At 41.9% G+C, this 16,203-nt stretch overlaps 1 pseudogene; it reads left to right on the forward strand.

The window, feature by feature from the left end:
- The first annotated feature begins 269 nt into the window (after positions 1-269).
- On the forward strand, positions 270-3,712 carry LOC103652575 (histone-lysine N-methyltransferase SUVR5-like; annotated as a pseudogene).
- The last annotated feature ends 12,491 nt before the right edge of the window (positions 3,713-16,203 follow it).

A 16,203-nucleotide genomic window follows, 5' to 3' on the forward strand; every position in this document is an offset into this window, starting at 1 on the left:
GCTCCCGGCCATACGCTCTCGCACCCGCCGCCATGCGCACAGCCGCACCCGGCCATGCGCGCAGCCGCCCCCGGCCATGCGCTCCCGCTCCCGCACCCGCCGTCATGCCCGTGCCTCCGGCGCCGAACCCTAGCGCAACCACCAGATCCGGGGATCCCGCGCGGGCGGGACCCCAAGCCTCTGACTCAACTCAATCCCCACACCCGCCAATGCCACCGCCTAGGCGCTGATCCGATCCCGTCGCCGCCGGCACTCGCGGACCCGCCCCCATGGATTCCGCCCGGAGCTGGCTCCAGAAGCTGCAGCCGCGGGACAAGGACATAGAGTGGGGCGCCAAGACGCCGACGCCGGCTCCGACGTCGCCCAAGCGCGGCGAGGCCTTCACATCCTTCAGCGCATGCTTGCTCAAAACTAATGCCCAGGTATCCCCTCACCCTCGTCCTCTCTCTTTTTCCCCTTTGCTCTCCGGTCCTCCTCTTGGTCGTGCGCTCATGTATTTGCTTCGACATCACCGTGGAAACTCGGATCTTACATGAATTTTAATAACTCATGCGTTCTAGGTTGTCGACGATATCGATGTGATCGTCATCTCCATGAAGCCTCAGATTGGTAAGTGTCGTTTCTTCAGATTTAGCATTCTAGATCTAAGGGAGTAATGGTGCAACATGTTCAATTTCGTGCTCCGTGAACAATCCATTCCCATATTCGATTTGTTCTCGTGGTATTTGTTTGCGCTTTCGTCATTGTTTTCATGGCATGCATCGAATTGGAGTGAAGCAAGTTCTACTTGAGCTGAGGCCACAACTTTCAGAAGAAAAGCTTCTCGTGTCCATTGCTGTCAGCACCAAGATGCAAGATTTGCAGGTTAGCGTGCTTAAGGATGATAGAGATTTGCTGACAACCCATGAGTTGATTTTAACCTATGAATAATACATGAAATGTGATATGCTTTTTGAATGAATGAAAATTGACTAGGCAATCTCTGTCATGAAACAACGTATTCTTGATGCTCCACAACCAGATGCTCGCTGACCGTCGTTCCTCTTCTTCAAAGTTGGCACAGAAGTGGGTGTGGTTGGTCAATTTTTTTAGGTGGTCAGAAGATAGCAGTTCTGCTATTGCTAGCAATTGCATTCAAGGCTCAATGCAGATTGTGATCGACTCTTGTTGTGCGGCATTTGCAGAGGTGTAGATGAGGGAAAATGATTTTTGGTCGGAGTAGAAGATGGGGAATGATTGATGCTTTTCAAAAGAAGTCTAGAAAACCTCAAGCTCGCAGGTGTTATTCTCACCCAACACCATCAGATATATGTTCTATCCACATATATTCTACATTTTATAAACTTAAACTGATTTGTCTTTTAGCTAGGTCCTGGTGCTTCAATTTGGTTATTAGATATAAAAAATAATCTTACATGGAGTCGATTGGTAACCTTTGTTTGTTTGCAGAACAACACTATATACCAGTTAATTGCATTTATGCACATGTTGTTATAGCTGATCCTATATATCTGCACCTGATAGTTCGTTTCTGCTCATGGACAGTGACAAAAAAGTGGAGAATGTTAAAATTCCATTACTTGGGAGAGAGCACAAACTATGGTAATGTTGCTCCAACTATGTTCTAAAGATTCTGTGACGTGGTAAGATGTTAAGAAATCCAAACATGTTAATTGACTATATAATTATAGTTCACACTTAATCTCGTCTTCCACTTAACCCTTTATTAGGAAACTATTGATGGGGTCAAGCAGACGAAAAGTTTATGATAAAAATGTCTTTTAGTTCTTTTTCCCTAAATCTACTACTGCACTCTTTTTTGAACAAAAATCTACTGCTACATTTTTTTATTATCTATAAACAGTTACACATTGACCACATCTTTAGATATTACTCTATTCGATAAGTTTCGTCTAGAGAGTTTTTTTTAGTGCAAAAAGCAACATAGTGCCTACTACCTCCTACCTTATGAGGAAATGTTACACACAAACCTATAGACAGTTACGTACGGACCACAATTTTAGATATTGATTTGCTTGATAAGCTTCGTCTCGAGAGTCTATTTTAGTGCAAACAACAACTTAGGTCCCCATATTTATTATGATATAATTTCCACTACCTTGATTAAAAATCCTGAGCTGAAACTATCTCTTTTTTGACCGGGTACTGCTGAATTTGAATAAGGAAATCAAATTGCTATTAAAATATAAAGCCTAGAGGATATCATGTGAGGACTGAGGAGTGAGCAGATCCTAACTTGTGAGCAAAAGGCTTGTGATACCAGATGTGGTAAAATTGGAATTGGCCCAAAAAACTCATTATATTTATCTTTCGTACAACAACATCCTTCTATGGAAGATATACATGATATCATATTTACAACATCTAGAAATATAAAGCATATTTACAACCTCACTCGATCTTTGGTATAGATAGATCTAAGCAAATATATTCTGAAAACAAAGAAGGATCTGTAGCGTTGCAGGAAGAGAAAACTAATCTTTCATCTGGTCCTAAGTGCAAAATCTGTGGTCACCAGTTCTCTGATGATCAAGCTCTTGGATTACATTGGACAATTGTCCACAAAAAGGAAGCCCGGTGGCTGTTTAGAGGTTACTCTTGTGCTGCATGCATGGAATCATTTACCAACAAAAAAGTCCTTGAAATACATGTACATGATGTACATGGGGCTCAATACCTCCAGTATTCAATTCTCATTCGATGTATGTCGTGTAACAACAATTTTTTGAACACTGATCTGCTATACCCTCACATTGTTTCCGACCATGCCCAGCAGTTCAGGCTTCTTGATGTCCCTCAGCGACCAAATGGTCAATCTGCTCAACAAACAAAAGGGATGAGTGGTCTTCCCCTTTATGATAGCCACAACGTTGAGGATGAAAATGGCTCACAGAAGTTCGTCTGCAGATTATGTGGGCTCAAATTTGATCTTCTGCCATATCTTGGCCGCCACCATAAAGTCGCTCATATGGTCTCAGGTGTTGTTGGCCACATTCTACTGGGCCATGGGAAGTACCAGCTTAACCGCGGCCGACACTACTATTCCGCTTTCAAGAAAAGTTTACGACCAACAAGTACATTAAAGAAGAGCAGTAGCTCTGGAATCAATAAAAATTTCAAGTTTCAGATCTCTGGCTTAACATCTCAAATAGTTGAATATGAAACATCCAGCCTTGGTAAGTTACAGGATTTCCAATGCTCAGATGTTGCACAAACTTTATTTTCCAAGATTCAAAAGACAAGACCCCATCCAAGCAACTTTGATGTTTTATCGGTTGCCCGCTCTGTATGCTGTAAGACAAGTCTTCTTGCTGCGTTGGAAGTTAAATACGGATCTTTACCTAAGAACATATTTGTGAAAGCTGCAAAGCTTTGCAGTGACAATGGCATCCAAATTGATTGGCATCAAGAGGGATTCATATGCCCTAAAGGGTGCAAGTCTAGATATAATTCAAATGCTCTGCTTCCTATGCAACTCACGACAGTTGATTTTCTTGAAGCTCCTGTTGATTCCCTTAATGATGATGAAATGTGAGGAATGGAAGAATACCATTATGTTCTTGATTCAAAGCACTTCGGATGGAAGCCTAAAAATGAGAGTGTTGTTCTCTGTGAAGACATAAGCTTTGGCAGGGAGAAAGTTCCAATTGTCTGTGTCATTGATGTGGATGCAAAAGATTCTTTATTTTAGATATTCAGCATATTTACAACATCAGCTAGATCATGGAGACGGCGATCCCGACCAATGGCAAGATCTTCTATCTTTATTTTAAATGATGCGTCCTGAGGAATCTGCACCAGCTAATAAAATTGTTTTTCCATTTCCATTCATTCATTATCTATGTCTCAAGTTCCGGTGATGTCAAATTGGTTTGGAGTTGTGATCTTTGATTTCAATCTCAGCTGGACCATGGAGAAGGCTATGCTAGCCAATGACATGATCTTCTGTCTTTATTTTAAATGTTTTGTACATCTCTCTGATGGCGTTTCTTTATGCACTTTACATATCCTCTTCTGTCGATGGGTTGGTGATTCTAGATGGAGGTATGTGATTTTCGTGCTTTTATTTTTTTGACAGAACATGTATTTGACTTTGCTTTGGCTGAACCGTAGAAGTGTACGGTGTTCGCAACATGATCAGGATATTAACCTATAACAACTTTGCTAAAAAACACTGAGCACTTGGTAGGAAGTACACAACGAGTTTAGGAAGTACACAATGTTTGCGCCCAGGCCTATGCATTACTTGTTAGTTGTTAACCTAGACTGGTGCCTCTCGATGCAGTTTGGATGATATATCAGTCTTGTTATATCAGATTTAATGAGTATAACCTACACCTTGGTGTGATTCATGTTTTTTCTTCTCTTTGTGTGTGAAGTTTTTTTTTGTTCAATAAGCACTATGTGTATCCTTTACATCTAGTATTGTTATGTGAGTGGTCTAAGTTTTTTTAATCCTTCCAGTAGTAGCTATAACTTACAAATCTTTCGTTGATGATTATAGAGGACCACGAAGGGCTTGCACATTGTAATGGGTATTTTAGCTTGCAGCAGGTCTTGTGAATATTTCAGTGCGCATCGTTGTTCATGGATCAACAATTTCATTCTGGCTTTTGTGTCTTGGGTGTTCTCTTTCTGTTTTGAGACATTGTACTGGAGCAAACAGTTGGCATACCGTTAATATATTATTAGTTTGACACACGAATTTTGTATATCATAGTGTTGTTTGGCGTTCTGTATCTATGTTTTATACGAATTTTTAACTCCTCCCGTGGCATCGCACAGACACCTACCTAGTTTAAAAGAATTCATGAAACTCGATACACCTACCTAGTTTAAAAGAATTCATGAAACTCGATATTAAACTCTATCAACACATGGATAGTATATAAATTAAAGTTATGACATATTTATGGGTAGATATTTTTAGACAAAAGAAGTTTACGTCGGAAACTTAACTTTTGATAGCCGTCTATAGCCGTCCGAAGTTACTGACACTAGCCTCGACATCAGGCCACACAAACAAACACGTAGAGAGTAACAGCCTAACATCCCCCACCCCCCACACACATATATGCACAGCAGGACAACTTGAGGCTCACCAATAAACATAACAGTTTTAAGTTGAGATAAAAACACATGGATATGAAATGGAAATAATTCATAAGTAGAATAATATAAGTACACAATCAAAGAACACACCAGTCGACTCGTGGTTGGTACCTCATGTTCCATTTCCATCCACTCCCGCCTTGAACAGATACAATGCAAGTTATGAGTTATGAAGCGGCGTGGGCTGGATGCAGACAACGAGCAAGCCGGTAATTAGTTCTCAACAAACACTAGGGTGCGGACGGGCGTCTGCTTACCCTGCTTACCCGAGGAACAATTGCATGGCTGTGACTGCGAGAACTCCTTTTTTCGAGTAATCAAAGAACAGAAAGTTTCTGGCACATAAATTATTTGTCACTGCGTTATTGTAGGTAAAATCTATGCTTGAAATTTTCTTTGTCCATTAATCTGTTGCTCCCCTTTGGTTCCTTCTATCACGATGATGTCGAATTGTGTTGCCCTCATCCTTTTTCCGTCTAACATCTACTGCAATCATGCATAAGGCTCAGGGCAACACTCTTGTCACTTTGTTTGCTTAGAAATATTCTCAATCCTTTACAGTAGTCTCTAAAAGATTTCATCATTTATATTCTCTCTATCTCAAAAAATGTTCTCTAAATTCGATCCTCTATATTTAATACACAGTTTTTCACCTTTTTATTATAAAAAAATTATCATCTTAATTCGTGAAAGAAAAAACCTTGTAAAATAATTTATATCCAAATTACTCATCTTTCAATGGTAGCATTAACAAATCACTGGAAATTTCTATTATATATTTGTTCGTTGCCGTATTCGTGTGTGCCAAAATTCTTAATTTGAATATTTAAAATAAATACTTTTGAAGACATAAATTACCAAATACTATATACAAATATGAGGAAGACTGACCTTGCGCCACATTTAGCGTCTCCCAGGACGCAAATAAATTTTAGCGCAGGACGCTTTTGTCCGTTGAATTCAGCGGAGAAGACCGTTTAGAGTTTGTTCATTTTGCTCTTAACCAATATATATTAGGTGAAATTGAACATGCTTAAATTTTAAATAAGTTAAAATCTTTTATATTTTTTTCAAGCCCATCTAATTTATATGTAATAGGAATAATCTAACAAGCCATTAGCTTGTTGGAGACGGTCTTACTTCTTTTTTTTACTGCAGTTATACATGACAGGCTGGAACATGGAAGTAAAGGACTTTTGGTGTTAGCTTCCAGATCTGACCGATGAATTTATTAGACATTGTTCCTTCTTATTATGTGACTAGGTATGTGTCCGTGCGTTGCAACAGTATAAAAATATTCAATAAAATATTAGTGTATAACGATTACATATTAATATGTGAACTTAATACATGAAACTTAATATATGAACTAAACTGATACATAAAACATAATATATGAACTAAATACATGAAACAACTAAACCCAAATCTAGTTTCCCTGAAGTTTATACAGAATTAAATGTCCATGCAATAGAAAGAGTATCTATAGAGGCATTCACCGGGCATCTCTACTTTACATCGTTGGAGCTCAAAGATGTGAAAGGGTACATCAAAGGAATGAGGTCCACACATTATAGCAACCTAGAGAACTGGTTTATAGTAGAATGGGAATAAGTTCTCCAAATCTGCATAGCATACATGATACCATGGTTATAAAACCAAATGTGTAAAAAATAATAAAGGGTAGTCATGTTTCAAATGAATTATAGCTCATAAAATTAAGTTTAACTATAATATGTAATGCATGACCACATTTTTAGAAGAAAATGCTACCTTATTCCCTCAACTCGTGGTTATGAAGCAATGATACTTCAGCATGTTAGCAAGCAATGAAAAATAAAAACAAAGGACACATGGAATAGAGAAAGTGAGCCTCAATTTTAGTCCTATTTTAGTGTTCAGCAGGGGACTTCAGATCACGCATGTGACAGAGCCTAAGGTTAAAAACCAGCATGTGACAGAACACGTGCATCACGTTAGGATGGCGAATCTCTCCATAGTTCACAATTTCACAGAAGTTTAACACAACACAAATGTGAGATACTACGCTCTTGAAACATTCTTAGAAATTTAATAAGGAAAAAAAACCATTTCACCACTTGCTGTAAATGTATCTTTATCTCACATTAATTGCAACATGAAAGATGACATGTGTCTATTAAGCTTGCCTATGGGACACCTAGGTACAGGGAAGTTGTCACTAACACGACTTCGATCAAGATTCAAGAATGATAATTGGGAATAGCCATGTTGTATCATATGAAGAACAAACAGATATGGACGACATGTTTCACCTGATTAGTTGTAGTTTTAGTAGTTTTAACTGAAAGCTTTTTTGCCTCTTTATCCAAAGCTAACCACTTCAGAGAAGCATGAGGTTAATGGTCAACAGAACACACCTTCAACTATTCTTGATAAACATAAACAAAGCATAATATACATAACACCCATCTAGACCCTTGTAAAGCAGCACCATCTGCATTCATCTTCTTTACACAAGTGCCTCAAACGAACCAAAATCCTCATCAATGGCCCAACCAAGTTTCCCATGAGGCAGCCCCTGTTATACGAGTATACAACACACAGGGGTGATTAAATCTGGTAACTGGAAATTTGAAAATATAGAAAATAAGAATACATTATGCTTCCCTAATCAATGCCAAATCAATATTTCAGGCATGCACGACATTTACTGGTAAAGGTTTAAAGGAACAATGCCTTATTATTATCATGATCTGTTGTGTTTTTTCCTTATTGATTCAGCAACTACGATTAGACAGAGAAATAATTATCTCGTCACTGTACTTGAACAAGCCCATTAATCTACTATAGTTAATGGTTATTTTAGACAGAGAAAACTGGAACTATGCATAGTTCAATTTTGCTCGTATATGCATAGTTCCATTTTGCATATATCAAGCAGTTTGCTCCAAGCATCGTGGATGGGACCCTTGTATATGTCAAATACTTGAGCAGAATCCAAAAAATGTATCAAAAATCAAGGAGATGTTTAAAAGCAAGGATAGCTGAACCATGTATTATGCACATATAGGTAATAGTTTGAGTTCACCTTGCGGAAGTCTTGCTCTGACAGCGAGTCAGCTAGTTTTGCTCCACTGCACAAAAAACCCTCTTCCTAGTGGACTGTAACCTACAATTCCAATTTCAACTTGAATACCTCTCACCGACACTACCAGCTTCCACTTGCATGTTCACATCGACCACCCGCAGGTGATAGACACAACTACCAAACAAAGGAATCAAAGGAAGAAGGTACACCACCCTCACCGTGATCTCGATGGGCACCTTCTTGTCGATGCAGTGCTGTTAGTAGAGGTCGATGTAATCGACGCCGAGCCACTTGAGGCTGGCCTCGCACGTTGCCCGCACATATGATGGGTCACCACGGATCTCGCGCTTGCCGTCAGCGAAGGAGACGACAAACTTGGTAGCCAGCTCGACCTTCTCCCTTACACCTAGTGAAAAAATAAAGACGAAAAAAATATTTTTCTCGTAGGTTGAAACCACTGTAAAACGGAGAGCTATTTTTTTCAAACCACAAATGCACACAAAAAACATATCTGCTAGCCCATTCTCACCGATGGCGCGCCCTCACAGCCGCCAACGCTCCCGCCGCTCACAGCGCTCTCGCTGCTATCCCTTAACCCTAGTCACCGCCGCTTAAATCCCTCGCTGCGCCAACTGCAGCAACCTCCGCCTGCGATGGTGAAGGAGAAGAAGCGGAAGCAGCATCCTGCGACTCAGCCGCCCCTGGGCGACGAGGGCGAGGGGAGATGCGGGCGGAATGCCAGGAAGGAGAAGGCGGAGGTGACACTGCCGTCGTAGATTAAGAACAAGGACAAGCGCCGTGAGGTGCATGGCAAGCTTAAGCGAGAGAAGAAGGCCTAGAAGCGCGCGCTCGCCCGCGAGCGCGGCCAGGCCGCTTGCCGCGCCGAGGAGCTCGGGGAGCAGGCAAGCCAGCGCTCTTCGAACTGTCCACTCCACCTGTAGAGTTTTGTAGTTTTTGGTTTGGTTCTGATTGCTTCGGGTGTTTGCAGCCGCCGGAGAGGCAGGTGCCCCGGACGATCGAGAACACAAGGGAGCCCGATGAGACTGTGTGCTAGCCCGATGAGACTGTGTGCCGCCTTGAAGCGCCTTCTCAGAATTCAGAGGCATTACGTCAAACATCTTCAATGCAAACTTGAAAGGGGCCAAAGGAATCGATAGCAGGAGGGACCTCAAGTTCAAGCGGACTGACGTTGTCCAGCATAGGGCCTGTAGCGCGTTGTGTGGGAGAAGCACGGGAGGTTCACACGGAAGCAGGTCGCGCGGCCCTAGCAGCAGCACTGGGTGAATCGGGCGGGGTCAACGCTGCAATCGCTCAGATCGGCGCTGATGGTGAAACCGCGTGGCCCCTTGGACCCCGACCCCGGCGACACGGACCAGGAGGAGGGAGGTTTTACCGTTTCCAACGGGAGTCGGCGGCGGGAACCGGCGGTGGCGGTAGGCGGGCTTAGGATTCGGTCCGGGCCGCACCGGGTAGATGCCAAGCCAGTGGGCGAACGGGGAAAAGGAGGAGGAAACGATGCGGGACGTGCACGGTGACGAGATGAGCAGCCATTGCCGCGGGGAGCGGGCGCAGTTTGCGGGCTGGGGTGTCGCGGGGCGGAGGCAGGCGGAGCCGTGGTGGACGCCCTCCTTGTGTCCTTATAGGGTAGTAGAGATTATGAATGTTAATGGCAAAACAAAGACATGGAAGAAATAGCTCTCTGGAATAAATCAAACGTGTTGTCACAGTTCAGTTGTCTCTAGCTGCAGGATTTATTAGGCAAGAACAACATATACATGTGGTTGTTCTATGCCATCATTAAGGGGTGTTTAATTTCTAGGAACCCTCCATTTTATTATATTTTGGTCCTTAAATTGTTAAATCTGGAAACTAAAATAAAGTTTTAAATTCCGTATTTGATAGTTTAGGAACTAAAATAAAATAAAATGGAATGACTAAAATTAGTCCCTAAAAACTAAACACTCCCTAAATACATAGGCCTCTCTTTACGGTAAAGTGGTGTATTCCTTTGGTTCTATTTTTTTCATGCTTCCTTTTAGCAGATGTTGGTGACCATTGATAGTTTATATCAATCTATTTTCTGACAAAATAATAGCCTTTGAAGGTCATTGCACTACCTGCCTTTTTGAATCTGTATTGGGACGATTGTGGCCAGTTTGCGATTCCCGTTTTTTACATCATCAACATTATGAAATTAACATATTGATTTAGGGGTACTCTTGCTCATTTTTGTCAGCTGGAAGTCTTGTGTGCGGCAGTGCCTGGCATCTCGCGGTTTTGACTCATCATTGCCAGCATCTCTTGCTACACCTGAGGGCTTTGTTCGGTTGTATCATTCCCGGCCGGGGTGTGGTGGCAAACCTCGTGGATCAGCCCGCATTTGAAACAAGCCCGGTCCATGCGGGAACATCCGTTCGGTTAGTCCTAGTAGGTTTCTACCCTGGTCCAATCCCAGTGAAATCTCATCTTGGCCCGGTATTTGACCCATGACTCCTGACTCGTGGAATTTTTACTCGCCAATCGTAGGCCTACAGCAGGTGCGGAGGCGAGACACGAGCGCTAGGCGACATCGGCCAGGGAATTAATATTCTTATGATGAATATACTATTTCTTATGTGATAATCGAATAAGAAAAAAAGAACCAGAGAATTAACATATAGGGGAATTAAACCACCCAGGGAAAGAGTGACAGGAGAGGAACCATTCAATCCACGTCTGGATTAGTTCCACCGGAGGATTGAATCCATATCTACCGAACATGCCCTTTGAAGCGATAAGCCTGAGCTCCATCCACGACTGAAATTTCATCACCGTTGTGGTAGCTGATACATAGGGTAGGTTTGCTCTAGATTACTTTCGTTCTTCTTAGAATAGATAGTTCACTTGTTGAACTAAATAAGCTAGAAACGAATGGTGAGGGGAATCATTACGTTTCTTAGGTTGTCCGCACTCGTCTACTGTAAAGCTAACTACAGTAACATTTTATAATAAATAGGGCTGCACCGGTGCACTATTGCTTCCTCCAGTAGGTCCTCTCTGACCTAAAATGTGAAGTTGATGTCGGTCTACGCCGTTGCGCTCTCTTCAACGGTGGCATTGTCCATCTTATTGCGCCATAGCCAGGACAAAGTCAAAGGAGGTGGGTGGTGGGGCCCGTAGTGGGCGTGTTTGGTATGTATTGGTAAAAAATGTGGTAGTTCATATAGGGTTGAGATATAGAGTACACTACCGGAATCGCGTTCTTTGCCGAGTGGCAAAGGCTATTTTACACTCGGCAAAGATTTCATCGGCAAAGAGTTCTTTGCCGAGTGCTTTTTTTCGGACACTCGGCAAAGACTTTGCTGAGTGTCAAAAAGCACTCGGCAAAGAAAAACACTCGGCAAATTAAGAATCGAAAAAATTAAAAAAAAACAGCAAAACATTTTTTAAATTCTAGGAACAACTCTCCAACCCTACCCTATTCGAACTCGCAACCTCTCTCTCGCGCATACCATCCTATACCACTACACTACTACAACAAAATGAGTTCAAGACCTACAACTTTTATTTTGGTGGTTTTTCCATCCGAGACAGTTTGAAAAATTCAAATTTCAAAATTCAAACATAGTTTTGCATAACAAGATGATTTCAAACTAAAACATTGTCAACTACAAAGTTTCATAACTCTTCAATACCTACAACTTTCATGTTGGTGGTTTTTCCTTTCGAAGTCGTTTTCAAAATTCAAATTTTAAATTTTTTTAAATTCAGACGTAGTTTTCGTTAACAATATGACTTCAAATGAAAAAGTTGTCAACTATAAACTTCTATAACTTCTCAAGATCTACAAAGTTTATTTTGGTTGTTTGGTAATTTGTTTATCTCAGATGATGGTTCTAACAATATGCACAAATTCTATACGTCTCTCTCGTAGTTTCATAAACTACGAGAGAGATATAGGTTTTATGAACAAATTTATTTTTATTTTGTCATATGAAGAAATGTTCAATATATAAATTGTACATCATGATGAGTTATACAAATTTGTAGTTGAAAACTTTTTCATTTGAATTAATTTACTACTTTAAAATGTGATTTTTAAATTATCTTTGCCTAGTGTTGGAGAAAAAACACTCGGCAAAGAGCTCTTTGCCGAGTGTTGTATTTGTGACACTCGGCAAAGAAACTCTTTGCCAAGTGTCAAAAATAAAACACTCGGCAAAGAGCTTCTTCGCCGAGTGTTTTCTTTTACCGAGGTTTTTTTGCGTGGCACTCGGCAAAGAGCTCTTTGTCGAGTGCCCGAAATAAAACACTCGGGAAAGAATATGGGACTCGGCAAAGAGCCAAATTCCGGTAGTGGTAGTTGTATATGCGGGAGTTTGTCTACTGTATTTTCAAAATGTTGGTGATTAGGACACAATATTCTTTTTAGACTAGGAATTTAGAGTAGGATGAGTGCGGATAGCCTTATGTTGTCAACACTCGTATAACTCTCAAAGGAATATTTTGTCTTTGTCAGTAAATTTTTTACTCTATAATATAATCCTCTGCAGCCATTTTTACCCCACATCTCAACCCTATACCCACTACCATATATTATATCATTTTTAATTTTTCTTCTACACATACGTTGTCGCATGCTGCTGCTGCTGCTGCAAACACAGGGTACAGCGAATAGACCGGTGTGTTTGGTTTTAGCTAGTGAAAATAACTTCTTAGGGCTTGTTTGGGTAATCTCGGATTGGAGTGGATTGAGGTGGTACGTGGTGTATTGAAGTGTAATATGAACTAATTTTTTTTCAATTCCCTTTAATACACTTCAATCCACTTCAATCCCTCTGTACCCAAACAAAGCCTTAGGGGGTGTTTGGTTGTAGGGACTAAAGTTTAGTCCGGGTCACATCAAGCATTTGACTTTCAAATAGGAGTATGAAATATAGACCCAACCAACTGGACTAGATTCGTCTCGTCTTTTAATCTTCGGCTGAGAAATTAGTTTTATAATCCGACTACATTTAATACCCGGAACGGAGGTTCAAACATTCGATATGACAGGGGCTAAATTTTAGTTTGGGGTAACCAAACACCCTCTTAGTTTTTAAGAAACTGGAAATGCGGTTTCTATAAACTCAGACATAGACCGGTGAGTCTGGAACCGCTCTAATTTGTATAAACTAGCTTTCTTAAAAAAGTGGTGCTTCTAAGCAGATCCTTATAGAATATAAGTGTGGTGAGGGGAAAGCAAAACCAAAAGGTTGTTCGCAATAATGACGAGGAGAGATTGGATGCAGAGAGACGCAGCGCAGGAGTGTCTCTACAGCTGGAGCCCCCTTCAAATCAGGGAGGGGGGTGTATTAGCGGCGCCGAAGTTGATTTTGCAGTGCAGGACCAGAGTTTTGTTCGCGCTCAGGCCAGCATCGCCTTGCGATGGAGATCACGTGCGTCTATACGTGTAGTAGTACCTGACAGATGGCGTAGGCTCCTGCACTCATTTCATGCTGACAGATGGCGTCGAGTGCATCCGCGAGAACGACTGGATTGGATGGATGATACATACGTACGTAACTCCTGTGGCGTGACATGCATGATGACTTTCGCACCCAACCAAATCACTCGCAATGCAAGGTCTATAGAAACCAAACACTCTCTAAATACATAGACCTCTCTTTACGGTAAAGTTCGTTACAGCTAGGAAAGAAAGGAGATGTATTCCTTTGGCTCTATTTTCTTCATGCTTCCTTTTAGCGGATGGTGGTGACCATTGGTAGTTTATATCAATCTATTTTCTGACAAAATAATAGCCTTTGAAGGTCATTGCACTACCTTCCTTTTTTTAATCTGTATTGGGAGTTTGGGACGATTGTGGCCAGTTTGCGATTCCCGTTTTTGACATCATCAACATTATGAAATTAACATATTGATTTAGGGGTACTCTTGCTCATTTTTGTCAGCTGGAAGTCTGTTGTGTGCGGCAGTGCCCGGCATCTCGCGGTTTTGACTCATCATTGCAGCATCTCTTGCTACACCTGAAGCGATAAGCCTGAACTCCATCCACGACTGAAATTTCATCACGGTTGTGGTAGCTGATACATAGGGTAGGTTTGCTCTAGATTACTTTTGTTTCTCTTAGAATAGATAGTTCACTTGTTGAACTACTCCATCGGTTTCGTTTTAGTTATCGCTGGATAGTACAAAATTAAACTATCCAGCGACAACTAAAAAACAGAAGGAGTAATAAGCTAGAAACGAATGGTGAGGGGAATCATTAATTACGTTTCTTAGTTTGTCCACACTTGTCTACTGTAAAGCTAACTACAATAATATTTTATAATAAATAGTGCTGCACCGGTGTACTAGATGCCCTATTGCATCCTCTAGTAGGTCCTCTACGACCCCAAATGTAAAGTTGATGTCGGTCTACGCCGTTGCTGTACGCCGTTGCGCTCTCTCTTCAATGGTGGCACTGTCCATCTTATTGCGCCATAGCCAGGACAAAGTCAAGGGAGGTGGGTGGTGGGCGTGTTTGGTATGTATTGGTAAAAAATGTGGTAGTTTGTATAGGATTGAGATATAGAGTAGTTGTAGATGTGGGAGTTTGGTCAAAATGTTGATGATTAGGACAGAATATTCTTTTTAGACTAGGAATTTGGAGTAGGACGAGTGCGGATAGCCTTATGTTGTCAACACTCATACAACTCTAAAAGGAATATTTTGTCCTTGTCAGTAATTTTTTTACTCTATAATATAATTCTCCGCAGTCATTTTTACCCCACATGTAAACCATATACCCACTACCATATATTATATCATTTTTTTTAAATTTTCTTCTACACATACGTTGTCGCATGCTGCTGCTGCTGCAAACTCAAGGTAAAGCGAATAGACCGGTGTGTTTGGTTGTAGCTAGTGAAAATAGCTTATTAGTTTTTAAGAAACTGGAAATCCGGTTTCTATAAACTCAGACATAGACCGGTGAGTTTGGAACCGCTCTGGTTTGTGTAAACTAGTTTTCTTAAAAAAAAAAGAGTGGTGCTTCTAAGCAGATCCTTATAGAATCTAAGTGTGGTGAGGGGAAAGCAAAACCAAAAGGTTGTTTGCAATAATGACGAGGAGAGATTGGATGCAGAGAGACGCAGCAGTGTATGTACAGCTGGAGCCCCCTTCAAATCAGGGGGGGGGGGGGGGGGGGGGGGGGGGGGGGGTGTATTAGCGGCGCCGACGTTGATTTTCCAGTGCAGGACCAGAGTTTTGTTCGCGATCAGGCAAGCATCGCCTTGCGATGGAGATCACGTGCGTCTATACGTACGTGTAGTACCTGACAGATGGCGTAGGCTCCTGCACTCATTTCATGCTGTCGAGTGCATCCGATCGAGACCGATTAGATTGGATTGGATGGATGATACATACGTACGTACGTACGTACACTCCTGTGGCGTGACATGCATGATTACTTTCGCACCCAAATCAGTCGCAATGCAAGGCCATCCATCCATTCCTGGCGTGGTGCAGAGCAACTGAGAAAGGTGTAAGAATCCGAGGACGGTTCGTCGAAGCCTTGGCGTACGCGTCTCTCTGCTGGCAGGGGGGCAGGGATCCGTCTGGACCGCGCTGGCTGCGGTCTTTCGTTTGGACGGTCCGTCCACGGTGCATGCATTGCATGAGGATGATGAGGATGACCAGGACCGGCGTCTCGCATGATGAAACTGACTGACTGACTGATACAGTAGATGTCGATTTGGCGTATACTCCGGTGTGTAGTACGTTTGCTGGCCAAGGAGCAGCTAGGCATGACAGCGTCACGTACGCACGCTAGTTACATGCTCCTACCAGAGATCGCTCTGCAAACGGTAGTTACACGCCCCACCCACAGCACATGTCAGTGAAGCCGAAGAACACAGCGTGTGCTGGCAAGTTAAAACTAGAGTCAGTCGTCGTTCCATGGATGGATGGGTGGGTATATGGGTTGGTAGTCGTAGGGAGAGGGGGGCATCTTTCCATCACCTAAGCTCAGCCTGTGACAT

The sequence above is a fragment of the Zea mays genome, chromosome 3 (assembly GCF_902167145.1).
Source record: "Zea mays cultivar B73 chromosome 3, Zm-B73-REFERENCE-NAM-5.0, whole genome shotgun sequence".
Classification (NCBI taxonomy): domain Eukaryota; kingdom Viridiplantae; phylum Streptophyta; class Magnoliopsida; order Poales; family Poaceae; genus Zea; species Zea mays.